Source organism: Rana temporaria, chromosome 10 (assembly GCF_905171775.1).
Source record: "Rana temporaria chromosome 10, aRanTem1.1, whole genome shotgun sequence".
Taxonomy (NCBI): domain Eukaryota; kingdom Metazoa; phylum Chordata; class Amphibia; order Anura; family Ranidae; genus Rana; species Rana temporaria.
Window position 1 is genome coordinate 32,763,605 of NC_053498.1, and position 12,558 is coordinate 32,776,162.

A 12,558-nucleotide genomic window follows, 5' to 3' on the forward strand; every position below is an offset into this window, starting at 1 on the left:
TTCCGTGCTGCCCCCCTGCAAAGTGCTGCCCTAGGCCTGGGCCTTGTTGGCCTAGGTCAGGATACAGCGCTGCTTATGCCACTATTATATACTGTAGTGAGGATGAAGCCATAGCGTGCAACAGGGGACTTCTGAGTATCGATGACATTGTCACTTTAAAATCAGCAATTGTGCTAAAATCAAAAAGGCAACCAACATTGTTACTGAAAAGTTATATTCGGGGTAGAGCTATTTGCTTCTGTAGACATACAGTATTTTTAACTTTTTCCTGTTGCTTTTTATTTTGTATCCATTTATTTGCTTTTGTATTACAAGCCAAGTGAAAATCTTTACAGTATATATATACACATTGGGGAAGATTTACTAGAGAGTGCAAAATCTGGTGCAGCTGTGCATGGTAGCCAATCGGCTTCTAACTTTAGTTTGTTTGAATAAGCTTTGGCAAAATAAAAACTGGAATCTGATTGGTTTATATGCAGAGCTGCACTGGATTTTGCACTCTCCAGCTTTAGTAAATCAAACCCATTGTCTGTGCAATTAGCAATACAAACCAAAACCTTTTTTTTTTTTTTTTTGGATAGAGCAGAGAATGATTATGTTTTTCTAGGTACCATTGAGGAGATTTCCCCTCAGTTATTGTCCTGCAGACAAAATAGGAAGTATGAGGAAATCTCTCCAAAGTGAGAGAAATCCATTCTTAGGGCTTATTTACAGTAGGTCTGTAAAATCCAGAGTGCCCAACTGCCAATTAACACACCTAATCTTTGAAGACATGTTAATGGGACATTTTTTATGCATTTTTTCTGTTTGGATAGTGTTAACGCTTGTAAGACACCCCCTTTGTATTGATTTTTTATTGTATGAATTTTTCTATTATCTAGGCTAGTAATTTTTAAACGTATCTCAGATACACTGTAAACACAATAAGAGCGTTTGTGTTGTGTTTGCAGTGCGTTAGCAGCATGTTTATATTGACATGAATGAAACCGTTTGTGGAGTGGCAAAGCCTGACAAAAAACACATGTTGGGTAAATTTTGACGTGATGCTAATGCAACCTTGTGAAGAAACCATGGGCACTGCAATGCACACAATTTTAAAAGATGTTCACGGAGCTTCAAAAATGCTCATAAAATGCCAACTTTTAAAGCTAGTGTAAACTTAGCCTTACAGGGGTTGTTAAAGCGGAGTTCCACGCAAAAGTGGAACTTCCGCTTATCCGTCTCCTCCTCCCCCTTCGGTGCTACATTTGGCACCTTTCAGGGGGGGAGGGAGGAATGGTACCTGATTTTTGATAGGTACCATTTCCCACTTCCAGGAGACAGGGCCGTGGCACCGTCTCTCGAAAGTTTGGGTCCCTCTGTCACCGCTGGACCAATTAGAAATGCGCAGCATACTTTACGCATGCGCAGTAGGGAACCGGCTGTGAAACCAAAAGACTTCACTGCCGCATTCCCTTACCAGGAATGGTGATGGGTGCACCCAACAGCCGATCCCAATATCAGCTAGAGTGACGACATTGCGGCCTCTCAGGACAGGTAAGTGTCCATTTATTAAAAGTCAGCAGCTGCTGTATTTGTAGCTGCTGACCTAATTTTTTGTGGGAGTGCTGGACCTCCTCTTTAAGAGAATGCACACAAGCACTACCAAACACTACCATGCCCTACTGCTAGAATAACCTGTAGTATATACCGTATGCCGTTTTGTAAAATTCTTCTTCTAAATACCTTTTTTCTTCTCACCTATCAGTGGTCATGTGACCGCCCTTCGCTCTCTTCCTCCGATGTATGTATTAGGGTGGGAGGGGCCGAGATCTCCCTCTGACGTTTGTCGGGCAGTCATGTGACCTCCCTCTGTAGTGCATACATCATAGTTAGGTTGAAAAAAAGAAACAAATCTATCTAGTTCAACCACAAAAATAAATAAATAATAATATCATACAATCCCATATATACAATCCTATACCCACAGTTGATCCAGAGAAAGGCAAAAAAACAGCAAAGCATGATCTAATTTGCTACAGCAGGGGGGAAAAATCCTTCCTAATCCCCCGAGAGGCAATCAGATTTTCCCTGGATCAACTTTACCTATAAATTCTGATCGGGATTGAAAAAAAAAGTTATTTAGAAGAAGAAATTTACAAAATTGCATACAGTATATACTACAGGTTATCCTAGCAGAGGGGCTGGCAGTGCTTGTGTGTAATAATGTGTGCACTGCTCAGAATGGTGCTGGAAGGGGAGAAGAGAGGCAGCTTACACACAAAGCTGACAGACAGGGATGGGGGAAGGACACAGGAGAGCATAGCGAAGAGCTGTGGATGACAGAGGCACGTGAACTGACCATGATGTCAGGGCTCAGCAGCCATGATTAACCATGGTCAGTTTACAGAGGGGGGGGGGGATAGCCAGGCAGGATCAGCCAGATATTTTAGGTGATAGAAGGGGCAAAATTACACAGCATTATCAAGGAACAATCGTAACAATCGCTTTAAAGTGATTCTAAACCCTGATAATTCCTCCACATCTAAATGATAGGGCACACCACTAGCCAAGAGAAGTATGACCAAAGCTTTTTTTGGTCATAATTCTTTTCTGGGTCACAGGTGTCCACTTACTTTAGCTCTCCTGTGACCTAGAATCAACCAATTGAGGGCTAAAACCCGCTGTCAACTGATGTATCAGAGCTACTCCAGGCTCCTCAAGGATCCTGACAATAATGTCAGGATCCACCCAGATGCCTGACCAATAGCTGGCAAAGACTCTCAGAGTGCCTCTGAGAGAGTTGCTCCGGCCCCCTCTCCAACATGGTGCTCCAGTGAGCGCTGAAGAGGCAGAGCATAGAGCCGATGACTGACAGTCACCACTCTCTATTGCGAGTGGACTGAAAACTGAGCGATCAGTGGTCATGTGAGCTTAGAGCCAGCGGGGACTGCTGTAGCATCACACCAATGTTGCAGCCATTGGAGTTAGTATGTATGTTGGGTTTTCTTATCCCCGCATTTCTCTGTTAATTTACATGAAAAGCACTTTAGAAATAAGAGTATTAGATATTGTACTATTTTTAGCTTGTTTATAATTGGGTCGCTTTCCATTTTTCCATTTTCACTGAACAGAGGGGGGTTATCGCCAACTTATTGGGAAAGACATCCCTAATACAACATGTAAAAACGAAGGGCCAGATTCACAGAAGAGATACGACGGCGTATCTCCTGATACGCCGTCGTATCTCTGTGATCCGCCCGTCCTAACTATGCGGCTGATTCATAGAATCAGTTACGCATAGATAGCCCTAAGATCCGACAGGTGTAATTGACTTCCACCGTCGGATCTTAGGATGCAATTCTGGGCCGGCCGCTAGGTGGCGATTCCATTGTGGTTGGCGTAGAATATGCAAATGACTAGTTACGGCGATCCACGAAGATACGTGCGTTCGCCGCAATCTCGTACGTCGTCGCTAGTCGTTTTTTCCCGTCGCAAAGTTACACCTGCTTTAACATGGCTTATCTTTAGAACAGCCATGTTAAAGTATGGCCGTTGTTGCCGCGTCGAATTTCAATTTTTTTTTTTTGGCGTAAGACGTCCGGGAATACGAAACGCCGTAACGCACGTCGCAGTTAAAAAAAACATTGGGGCGCCGTAATTTCGCGCAAAGCACAAAGTCGGGAAATTTTAACACGGTGCATTCGCAGAACATTCGGCGCGGGAACGCACCTAATTTAAATGGTGCCCGCCCCATTTGAATTAGGCGGGCTTGCGCCGAGCGGATTTACGTTACACCGCCGCAAGTTTACAGGTAAGAGCTTTGTGAATCAGGCACTTACGCTGTAAACCTGTGGCGGTGTAATGTAAATGGGATACGTTACGCCGCCGCGGAGTAACGTAATTGTACCTGAATCTGGCCCTTAGTTCCTCAAAAAGTGGGACTTTAATGGACCAGAAATGCTCAAGCAGTAGAGAATTTAAAAAAAATACTAATTTGTTACAACGTGTTAGCAAAATGTATACAGTTGACACACACGAAAGTGATGAGAATACAAATAAAGAACAGACAATACAAAAAAAGAGAAAAGGAAAACCCAAGTCAACTGTCGGAAAGACAGAAGAAATCCAACGTGTTCCGATGAATGGGGTAAAGGTCTTCTTCAAGGTAAATGGGCTGACATTTTCCAGATCAATACATACAATCTCACGTGTCTTATGAGTCAATCAAAAAAGTTTCCTAGCTCAAGAGATAAAAGGAAACTAGAATGCCAATGAAATGCCATATAGCCAGAGCAGAAGGGGAAACTGTGCCGTGACCCCAAAATATATCCTCCTGTGTTCCTGCCTCCCAAAAGGGGGCCTGAGCAGTGTCAAAGGAAGAGCCAACAAGGATCTATCATTTAGAAATTTTTAAGGTGAACCTATCACCATGTAAGTTGGTCCATAGCGCAGAGACAGATCCCACTATAGAAGGCCACTGGTGGTCAAACAAGGCTGTACCGCATATGAGATTTGAGAGCAAATAATGCTCACAATTATCCAGAGAAAGGCTGAACAAACAACAGCCAGAACTTATAAGCCTTATTGATGTCATGAATGTGGCAATTCCTCATATCTCCAAAGAGCTACCAGGAGCATGTAAGATTGCCTGCTTTTAAATGGTGGCCATAATGAGAGAGGGAGGCGTGCTAAATTATGTCATCGACTGAAGCCTCCCAAATGCAGCCACCAGGGCTGACGGTAGGGCCAAGCTGGATCGGGCCCTCTGATGTTGCCTCAGCTTTTTTAAGGGCACTCCCCAAGGTCATGCAATGCGGAGTAGAGCTGTCAGTCAAGGATCTGTTTTACCCACCAATGTCTTTGGGTGAATCATATCCTTAAATGACAAATGCAAACCATTTTGAATGACTTAGGGGGAGGGACAGAAAAAGGTTGGACGATGTCACAGGACACGTGACCTGCTCTGGCTTAGCGCTGCCCCCAATCTGGGCCATAGTGACATACCCAGTTAGAGGATTTGCTCCACAGTAAGCTGAGTGTAGACGCGGCTTATTATATAAAATAAGGGGAGCATGCACACTTGGCAACAGTGCAGAGGATCTGTGAGCTGCGCAGGAGGGCAACTGGAAAACAGGGACAAAGCATTGTCATCCCAGAGCAGGGATTTCCTGAACAAGGACCCTCATGACAGGATCACCAGGTTTTATTTTAATAGATATAAAAAAAAAAAAGGAAAACTACTTTTAGAATTACATTAACATGGTAAAGATTATATGTAATTTGTGCTTGTTATATCTAGTATTTTTTTTTTTTGCACTCCTTTATGTAAAATTCTGTTTAATACATTGGCACTTTACACTGATCATAGCTCTTCAATGCCCAACCAAAGACATTGTGCTAGATAAACAAAGGCAACTACATTAGTTGTACTATAGTAGATAATAGTATCATACTCCTATTGTTTGTTTTCTTTGAACGGAGCTAACCTGCATCTGTAAAGCTACATATCTGTAGGATGCATTCAATTTCTGGTGCAGGCCTGCATCTCTTTTACATATCTATAGCTTGCATTTAATTAATGGAACAAGCCTGCATTTATTAGCTATATGTCTATATGTTGTATTCAATAAATACAGCAAATTGCATCTATTCACTAAATATATGTGGCTTGTTTTCAATAAAAGGAGAAAACCTACATCTTTTTTCTCTATGTCTATAGGTTCATTCAATGAGTAGAATAAGCCTGCCTATATAGGCTACATCGCTATATGATGCAATGGAAAGAGCAAGCAGCATATCTTTGCTACAGTACATATCTATAATTTGCAATCAATCAATGAAAATCCTGCCAGTAATAACTAAGGAATGCAGCAAATGTTGTATCTATTAGCTATATATTTACAGCTTCCATTCAATGAAAGAAGCAAGATGTGTTTCTTTGCAACACATCTGTGGTTTGCGTTCAGTACATTTAGCAAGCCTGCATTCCCTTTCTCCACGTCTGTAGGTTGCAATCAGTGAATGGAACAAGCCTGCCTATATTAGCTACATTTCTGTACACTGTGTTCAACGAATCTATTAGATACATACTGAATATTCATCTTATATTTGATGAAAGGAGCAAGTTGCATCTCTTTGATACATATCTGTGTTTTTATTTCTATAAATGTAGCAAGCCATGTTTGTAGGTTACAATGAATGTATAAATGTAACAAGCCTGTCTATATTGCTGCAGATCTGGAGAAAGTTGCACCTCTTTCCTCATAATGAATACCTATTAAAAACCTGTGCTTACTGACAAAAAAAAACACCCTGTACAACATCTTTTACCTACAGGTAAGTCTTACCTGTAGTTGCTGGAAATATCCCCTAAACCTCCACGATTTAGGAGATATTTACAATAGAGACGTGAGCCAATGTGTACGGCGCATGCGCCGTAGATAACGGCGCAGGCGCACTTTAGAAACGTTGATCACGCCGTTTCTAAAGGAGGTCATGCCGTGACCGGTGGCTCCCGCGCACATTCACGGGAGTGACATTGTCGCGGCTCCAGCCAATCACAGCACCGGAGCCACAATAACTCTGGGACGACATGTCCCCGGCCCGTGATGTGTCGGGCACCACAGCGGGGGCTTCGATCCCCGGTGAGTATTACATAATGAGCTAGTATGTATGCTATGCCGGCCGGCTATTTGATTGTTTTTATTTAAATAAATGTTTAGGGTTACACTATGGAAGTGTTTTTTCATTTTTTATGGGCCATGAACTCTCTTGTTGTTGTGGACACTTGGGTTGGACACTTCTGAGGGCACCCTTACATTAAGAAGCAGAGACCCAGGGCTGGGGAAAAAGCCTTAAGCGTGTATGATCTCTCTAACCAAGGGATCATACAAGCTCTTCCGAGTGTGTCTGTGATACTCTTAATAGAAATACATTTCAGGGGTTAATGTACATGGTTAGGTGTATTTGCCTAGAAAGTGTACTTTTCTTATATACAAACGAATGTGTGTACTGTACTGTGCGAAGTGTGTACAATATGTCTGTTATTCGTTTAATAAACGTTCTTCTGATTTAAAAAGGGATCATACAATCTGGTAAGCGGCAGCAATTTAGTTGTGAAGGATTCCCCTTTTTCTCAAATCTATATCACTCCTTCTTGGGTGTTGCATATATGTCACGTGGCCTCTGGGTGTGGGAGACATCTTTATTCTGGAACCTCCATCTGGAATTTTGCTCTCATTTGCACATTTCAGTGTTGATTGGACATTGTGTAGGGTGTATCAGCCCTCCATCACAACTCCTTTCTTAATTTAATAGTGAATTAGGTTGTTGCGCAAAAAATAAATAGACACATAATAATAAATGTGAAAAACATGTGGAAAAGTGATATAAGCGACAATTTTTTTTTAACATACACAACTAAAAATAAAATTTAAAATAAAAGTCCATAAGGGAAGGCAATGAAATGGCAGTCAACACTGCTAAGGAAATAGATGCCCACCAGCAGTGTTGACTGCCATTTCACTGCCTTCACTTATGGACTTTTATTTGATGTTTTATTTTTATTTCACCACTTTTCCACATGTTTTTCACATTTATTATTATTATGTGTCTATTTATTTTTTGCGCAACATTCTAATTCACTATTTACTTATTATTGTTGTGTACACACTGCGTAGTTGTTGCTGCAATTATTTCATACTATATATTTTGGTTGATTTATTCACCAGTAGCGCAGAAGCTTTTTCACATAATTTCTTTATTTAATGTATTAGGAAATTGTGATATGACTAGTGTTTAATTAGCTCTTCATCCCCCACATTTTAATTTTTTATTTATTTTTTCCTTATGAATACATTGACAACTCACTTCATATAGTGGGAGAGACTGTATTTAGTTCTTTCACCTTACGTGTAAGCACGTTACACACATTCACATGGTAACTGTATTATCACTTTATTTTGCACAGATTACTTGTTATAGTGAAGCCAGTGGTGTAAGATAAAAACGCTACATAACCCGGGTGCAGGGCGGAATACAAAGTTAAATGTGAGCATGATAGCTTATGGATTTTTAAAGTTGTATATGTCAGTCATCTAAATATAAAAAGTTGTTTTTAAACTATTGGAGCCCTTTATCTCCTGTGATTTTATGAAATCCCTGACAGCGGTGAGAGGAAGGAGCGATCTTACCTTGGATGAATAACCCCTTGGAGGAAAGTGCTGACTGACCTACTATAGCAGGGGGTCAATCCTGTCTGGTGAGTTCTCATATGTGGTGATGGCGGCTTACTGCTAAAGACGACATAGGTGTGCGCAGCCTATTGCAAAGTTCAAAGCAGTGGATGGTATCAGTAGAGCAGTGGATGGTGTCAGTAGGAATGAGATTGGTGTCCGTAGTTTTTTGTTTTTATTATTTTAATTTTATTTTTACAATTTTAATTTTCTTATTATCATTTTTTTATAATATTATTTTGGTTGAGTTTTTTTTTACAAATAGGAGCCCTATTGAGGGGCTTTGGTGAAATAGAAGAGAAAGGGACTGAGAACAGGGATTCACCAAACCCTTTCTCAGTAGCATCAGCTGCCACGGGGGTTCACTAGGGGGAATCTGCATTGCACAGGGTTATTAGGGTGTGTCCAGGCACACCCGGCACACCCTGTGCACACGCCTATCAGTGTTGCTAACTGTCAGTATTTTTGCTGGCAGCCAGTAAAACACAGGCAGTTTTCTCCTGCCAGTTATTGCCAGTAAAAGTGAAGCCTCGTACACACGGCCGAGGAACTCGACGGGCGAAACACATAGTTTTGCTCGTTGAGTTCCTTGTTAGGCTGTCGAGGAACTCGACAAGCCAATTTTCTCCATTCCCATCAAGGAAATAGAGAACATGCTCTCTTTTTGGCTCGTCGAGTTTCTCGACAGTTTCCTCGACGAAAATGTACACACGACCGGTTTCCTCGGCAAAAAAATATCTCCCAGCAAGTTTCTTGCTGGTTTTTGCCGAGAAACTCGGTCGTGTGTACGAGGCCTAAAAGATTGCCAGTAAATAATTTGGCTGTGACATTTGGCTTGGTCCGGAGCTGGCTGAGACGGTCGAGTGCCTGCTACAGTGTGATCGGGTGGCTCTAGCGGAGGCGGTCCCTAAGTATGTCCTGTGATGTCATGGTGCAATGGAGCCAAGGCATAGCTGCCAGAGCCTCATGTGCGGGTCTGCGGTATGGGAGCAAGGCAGGCTGGGCCCCGGCACTTAAGTGAACTGGAGTGGACTAGAGGGACCACGTGACTTGGAGAGAGACTGTCACTGGGACGTGTTGTGTCAGTGAGGATTCATCTGTGCTTCTGCACACTGCTGTTTGTGTCACTGGGAGAGTCAATTTTATGTGTGAGCGCCTGCCCATTCTAATTTCTTGCCCTCCTGTCACTGAGCTACTTACTTACTATATCGAAAATAAAATAAGAAATATGTTTTTTGCCTAATTTACCTTAAATCATATTGCTTATTGAATATAGTATTTGTAGCCTAAATACTCTAATTTGCACTTAAAACTGTAATTTATTCTGATAGGTTGGCAACACTGACGCCTATGCCCTACATTGCGCTGACAGATCGGACACTTTTTACACTTTTATGGGATCATTGACATTTATACAGTGATCAGTGCTATAAAAAGCCACTGATTACTGTATAAATATCACTGGGATTAACATATATATATATATATACACACACACATATATTAGGGCTGTTACTGATTACAATTTTCGTGTTCGATTAATCGGTTTTTTTTTAAATCGATTAATCGACTAATTTCAATTATAACGCACATACAGATCCAGCTACTTTTAGCTGATCTCCTTGCATTGCAACTCTGTATTAGTCAGTGGTAAATGTGGTATACACTATATACAATCACCCGACACTAGTTAGTTTCCACAATCCATGACTTGACTTCACAGTTCACACAAATACATTTTAAATTCAAACTGTAGCACTGACACAAGTAATTTTTTCTTATTAAACTTTAAGAAAAACGTAGAAAGTTAATTTAACTTTAATTATAAAACGTATCTAGTATATTCACTGTCAGTCACTTTATACAGGGAGTGCAGAATTATTAGGCAAGTTGTATTTTTGAGGATTAATTTTATTTTTGAACAACAACCATGTTCTCAATGAACCCAAAAAACTCATTACTATCAAAGCTGAATATTTTTGGAAGTAGTTTTTAGTTTGTTTTTAGTTTTAGCTATTTTAGGGGGATATCTGTGTGTGCAGGTGACTATTACTGTGCATAATTATTAGGCAACTTAACAAAAAACAAATATATACCCATTTCAATTATTTATTTTTTACCAGTGAAACCAATATAACATCTCAACATTCACAAATATACATTTCTGACATTCAAAAACAAAACAAAAACAAATCAGTGACCAATATAGCCACCTTTCTTTGCAAGGACACTCAAAAGCCTGCCATCCATGGATTCTGTCAGTGTTTTGATCTGTTCACCATCAACATTGCGTGCAGCAGCAACCACAGCCTCCCAGACACTGTTCAGAGAGGTGTACTGTTTTCCCTCCTTGTAAATCTCACATTTGATGATGGACCACAGGTTCTCAATGGGGTTCAGATCAGGTGAACAAGGAGGCCATGTCATTAGTTTTTCTTCTTTTATACCCTTTCTTGCCAGCCACGCTGTGGAGTACTTGGACGCATGTGATGGAGCATTGTCCTGCATGAAAATCATGTTTTTCTTGAAGGATGCAGACTACTTCCTGTACCACTGCTTGAAGAAGGTGTCTTCCAGAAACTGGCAGTAGGACTGGGAGTTGAGCTTGACTCCATCCTCAACCCGAAAAGGCCCCACAAGCTCATCTTTGATGATACCAGCCCAAACCAGTACTCCACCTCCACCTTGCTGGCGTCTGAGTCGGACTGGAGCTCTCTGCCCTTTACCAATCCAGCCACGGGCCCATCCATCTGGCCCATGAAGACTCGCTCTCATTTCAGCAGTCCATAAAACCTTAGAAAAATCAGTCTTGAGATATTTCTTGGCCCGGTCTTGACGTTTCAGCTTGTGTGTCTTGTTCAGTGGTGGTCGTCTTTCAGCCTTTCTTACCTTGGCCATGTCTCTGAGTATTGCACACCTAGTGCTTTTGGGCACTCCAGTGATGTTGCAGCTCTGAAATATGGCCAAACTGGTGGCAAGTGGCATCTTGGCAGCTGCACGCTTGACTTTTCTCAGTTCATGGGCAGTTATTTTGCGCCTTGGTTTTTCCACACGCTTCTTGCGACCCTGTTGTGTATTTTGAATGAAACGCTTGATTGTTCGATGATCACGCTTCAGAAGCTTTGCAATTTTAAGAGGGCTGCATCCCTCTGCAAGATATCTCACTATTTTTGACTTTTCTGAGCCTGTCAAGTCCTTCTTTTGACCCATTTTGCCAAAGGAAAGGAAGTTGCCTAATAATTATGCACACCTGATATAGGGTGTTGATGTCATTAGACCACACCCCTTCTCATTACAGAGATGTACATCACCTAATATGCTTAATTGGTAGTAGGCTTTCGAGCCTATACAGCTTGGAGTAAGACAACATGCATAAAGAGAATGATGTGGTCAAAATACTCATTTGCCTAATAATTCTGCACTGCCTGTAGTAGGCACCACTTTAGCCAGTCACACAGACATACCAGATTGTTTACATTTTCTGGAAGCAGACATGATCACATTTTATTGACAATATACCCTGAAGAACTGAACAGTCTTTCGCACGGAACAGATGTTGTCAATACACAAAGAATTGTCTGCACAAAACTGCTTAGGACAGGAAAACAATGGTTATTTTTGCCCCCTTCCCCTGATGGAGCCTGATGCATCCTCCTGCTCCACAGATGCAAAGGTACCTCAATCCAATGGGTGCAGTTTGCTCGCATCCAGCAGGGTAAGTCTCACTGTCTAGGCTGTCCGGTGACGTCAAGAATTTTGATCGATCAAAAGAATTTTGATCCATCAAAAAAATTAAAGATTAATTGAGGAATTAATCTTTAATTTCCCCAGCCCTAATATATATATTATTTGGAGGGGACAGCAAATTTACACTGTTATACAAGCTGTACACTCACTACTTTACACTGTAGCAAAGTGTAATTTCTTCAGTGTTGTCACATGAAAAGATATAATAAAATATTTACAAAAATGTGAGGGGTGTACTCACTTTTGTGAGATACTGTATATTAGCTACACGTCTGTATGCTGCATTCAATGAATGGAGCAAATTTTGCTTCTATTAGCCACATATTTACAGCTGACTCTTCAGACTAGACCACCTTTTTCCATGTGCTCCTCTGGTCCAGTTCTGATGCTCATGTGCCCATTGAGCCTGGATTCACACATATGCAAACACAGACATTGCATGCGATTCACACCCGCACTGCGCTGCCGATCACATGCGATGTCTGTGAGGTCAGCCATACAATTTGTATGGCTGAACTCGCATTGGATTCGCACAAAAAAGGTGAAGGGACTTTTTTTCACACACTGGAATAGGATCACATGGGTGTTCTCACCC